This window comes from Mandrillus leucophaeus, unplaced genomic scaffold (assembly GCF_000951045.1).
Source record: "Mandrillus leucophaeus isolate KB7577 unplaced genomic scaffold, Mleu.le_1.0 Scaffold8, whole genome shotgun sequence".
Taxonomy (NCBI): Eukaryota; Metazoa; Chordata; class Mammalia; order Primates; family Cercopithecidae; genus Mandrillus; species Mandrillus leucophaeus.
The window spans coordinates 2,136,246-2,140,435 of NW_012108696.1; positions in this window are offsets into that span (position 1 = coordinate 2,136,246).

Consider the following 4,190-nt stretch of genomic DNA (forward strand, 5'->3'; position numbering starts at 1 on the left):
GCAATGAGCTATGATTGGACCACTGTACTCCAGTCTGGGCGACCAAGTGAGAACCTGTCTCAAAAATATAAAGTAACAATAACAAAAAACCACCTAGCAAACACAAAGCACTTGCTAGGTGCCACGCACTGTCTTAAGTACTGAACTCATTTAATCTTCACATCACCCCCAAGGGATGAGTGCTTTCTTTCTTTTTTTGGAGACATAGAGTCTTGCTCTGTCGCCCAGGCTGGAGTACAGTGGTGCGATCTCTGCTCACTGCAACCTCGGCTTCCCGGGTTCAAGCAATTCTCCTGCCTCAGCCTCCTGAGTAGCTGGGATTGCAGGTATGCACCACTACACCCAGCTTATTTTTGTATTTTTAGTAGAGATGGGTTTTCACCATGTTGCCTAGGCTGGTTTCGAACTCTTGGCCTCAAGTGATCCACCCTCCTCAGCCTCCTCTCAAGTGCTGGGATTACAGGCGTGACCCACCGCGCCCAGCCTGGTAAGTTCTCTTAATAGGCCCCTTATACAGAAAGAAACTGAGGCATAGAAAGGTAAAGTCATTTGCCCAAAGTCAGGGATCAGCGGAGCCGACATTAGATCCTGCTCAGTTTTACTTATTTTGATAATAACACACAACGGAACCCCAAATATTCATTGCGGGGAGTCCGGGCCACTTCACAACGCACCCCATCTACCTGGCCTCAGTTTACCCCCCCAATCTGGGGTTACCCGAGGCCTGTGCACCTCCCGCTACCCTCAAGGCCATCTGCTTCTCTCCATGAAACTCGAGGAGCCTCCACCAGCAGCCGCTCGGCGCCTGCCCGCCCGGAAGCGGCCCCACCACCTGCCACGCTGCGGCTGCCGGACACCTGGTCACAGGGAGCCACGGGGCTGCCGGTGGTGTGCAGGGTTCTCCGGGGCACCCGTGCACCCACATGTCTGCGTACCCCAGGGGTTGGGGGACTCCTGCCTGCAACCCCGGGGACTTGCATGTAAGCTGTGGGGGCGCGTTGTTGCGGGAGAGGGGCCAGAAAGCAACAGTTCCCTCCCGGAGACCCCCGGCTGTCCCTCCAGCTCTGCAAACACGAGCCCACTGTGCAGATGTGGAAACTGAGGCTCGGGGATGGAAATGTCCTCGGGGACCCCCTAGTTCAGCTCCTCTTCCTAGGAGCTCTGTCCTCTGGCGGCCCCCCGTGCCCCACACTCGCCAGCCTCACTCCCAACTTTGTCCCGCCCTGCACCCTCCTCGACCGCCACCTCTCCGTCTCTCTTTTCCCTCCACTCACGCCCGTCTTGGGCGGCCCTGTCCGCTCCTGGGGCTCTAAACCCCGTCTATACCTGATGACACCCACAGTCCTGACTCTAGCCAGGCCTCCCCCAGCTCCGGATTCGGGGTACAGCTGCCCCTCAGCCGCTCCACGCATGGGACTCATGAAGTCTCACCCTGAGCCATGCTGGGCGCGACCCCAGAACCACGCGGCCCCAGCTATTGCCGCCCTGTCATGGGCCTGAATTTCCTGGGGGAGCTCTCACCCCACCTTCTCTCCTCCAGGCCAGCGTGTCTGGGCTGTTCTTGGCCCCTGAGGCTTCGGTGTAAAGTTTAGGATCCGGCTGTGAGTTCGAAGACAAACAAATAAAACAAAAACCCTAACGGGGTTCTCGCTGCAGTGGCGCTGAGGCTACCGATCCAATCGGGGTCAACGGATGGTCGAGGTCCCTCCTCCTCGGCCCCACTTCTCCTGCGTCCTCCGTCTCAGCTGATGGCTTAGGCCGCACCTGGAGCTCATCTCGACTTCCCCGCTACACCCCACTCCACCAGCCTCACAGCCAGCATGAGCCACTCCTGCGGCCTCTGCCTCCGAGTTTATGCAGAACTCACCGCTTCCCGTCCATACCGTGGCCACTCGCATCCCCGCCTGCCTGGCCCAGCCCAGCCCAGTCCCCTCTTGCCCTGGTCCCCAGGCTGTCTTTCCCGAAGCAGCCACCAGAGGACGCCTCTGAGCACATGAGTCAGGTCCCGGCCCTCCTCTGCCCTTACCCCTCCATGGCTCCCACCTGCCTCGGGGTCAAAGCCGGAGTCTTCCCTGCAGCCCACAAGGCCCTGTACGACCTGCCCCATCCCCCGTCTACCCTCTCCTCCTCGTTCTCTCCCACTCCTGACTTGACTCTAGCCACACGGGCCTCCTTGCTGTTCCTCCAACAGGCCAGGCATGGTCCTGCTCTAGGGCCTTTGCCCAGGCTGTGCCCTCTGCCAGGAGCACTCTTCCCAAAGATACACACACAACTCACTTCCTCACTTCCCGTCATCTAAGACAGGCTCCCCCTACACCTTCCTGGAACCCGGACATCTCTGCCCTCCCCACGTTATGCCCTCCTCTCCTCCCCCATCACACTCAGGCTGCTGGGAGTGTGGGTCTCGAAACAGCAGCATGGCCACCACTGTCAGAAATGCAGAATCCCGGGGCCCAGGCCCGCTCACCCAGGCCTGCACCTGATCAAGATCCTACAGGGATCCATGTGCATCACAAACTCTGAGAGGTGCAGCTTCATGTGTGGATTCCACAATTAAAATAATCACCTGGGGTCGGGCACGGTGGTTCACACCTGTAATCCCAGCACTTTGGGAGGCCGAGGCAGGTGGATCACAAGGTCAGGAGTTTGAGACCAGCCTGGTCAATGTTGTGAAACCCCGTCTCCACTAAAAACACAAAAATTAGCTGGGCATGGTGGCACGCACCTATAGCCCCAGCTACTCGGGAGGCTGAGGCAGGAGAATCGCTTGAACCGGGGATGTAGAGGTTACAGTGAGCTGAGATTACACCACTGCACGCCAGCCTGGATGACAGAGCAAGACTCCATCTCAAAAAAAGAAAAAGAAAAAAATAATGAGGCCGGACATGGTGAGCCACACTTGTAAGCCCAGCACTTTGGGAGGCCAAGGGCGGGGGGCGGGTGGATCACCTGAGGTCAGGAGTTCGAGAACAGCCTGGCCAACATGGCGAAACCCTGTCTCTACTAAAAATACGAAAAATGAGGTGGGCGTGGTGGTGCGCACCTGTAATTCCAGGTACTCGGGAGGCTGAGGCAGGAGAATTGCTTGAACCTGGGAGGCAGAGGTTGCAGTGAACCGAGATCGCGCCATCACACTCCAGCCTGGGCGACACAGCAAAACTATGCCTCAAAAAAATAATAATCAAACAATAACAAATAAATATAAATAAATAAATAAACAAAACAACTGCCCCCTATGGGACTGCTCAGAGCCCATCTACCTCGCTGCACCGGAAGCCCCTTGAGGCAGGGCAGGTGAGTCCTGGCGAATGACCTCTGCCCCCAAGGTCCAGCACACCACTGGGACTCAATAATTGCTGGTTGGGCCGGGTGTGGTGTCTTATGCCTACAATCCCAGAGCTTTGGGAGGCCAAGGCAGGAGGATCACTTGAGCTCAGGAGTTTCAGACCAGCCTGGGCAACATAGAAAGACCCCATCTCTACAAAAAAATGCAAAAATTAGCTGGGCGTGGTGGTGATGTGTGCCTGTGGTCCCAGCTACTTGGGAGGCTGAGGTGGGAGGATCGCTTGAGCCCAGGAGGTTGAGGCTGCAGAGAGCTGAGATTGCGCCACTGCACTCTGAGTGACACAGCAAGACCTTGTCTCAAATAAAATAAAATAAAAATAATTGCTTGCTGGGGCCGGGCATGGTGACTCACGCCTGTAATCCCAGCACTTTGGGAGGCTGAGGTGGGTGGATCACCTGAGGTCGGGAGTTTGAGACCAGCCTGGCCAATATGGAGAAACCCCATCTCTACTAAAAATACAAAAATTAGCCAGGCGTGATGGTGCATGCCTGTAATCCCAGCTACTCAGGATACTGAGGCAGGAGAATCGCTTGAACCGGGAGGCAGAGGTTACTGTGAACCGAGATCGCACCATTGCACAATCACGGAAACCGGGGAGGCGGAGGTTGTAGTGAGCCAAGATTGTGCCATTGCCTGGGTAACAGAGTGAGACTCTGTCTCAAAAAAAAAAGAATAGGCCGGGCGCGGTGGCTGAAGCCTGTAATCCCAGCACTTTGGGAGGCCGAGGCGGGCAGATCACGAGGTCAGGAGATCAAGACCATCCTGGCGAACACGGTGAAACCCCGTCTCTACTAAAAAATACAAAAAACTAGCCGGGCGAGGTGGTGGGCGCCTGTAGTCCCAG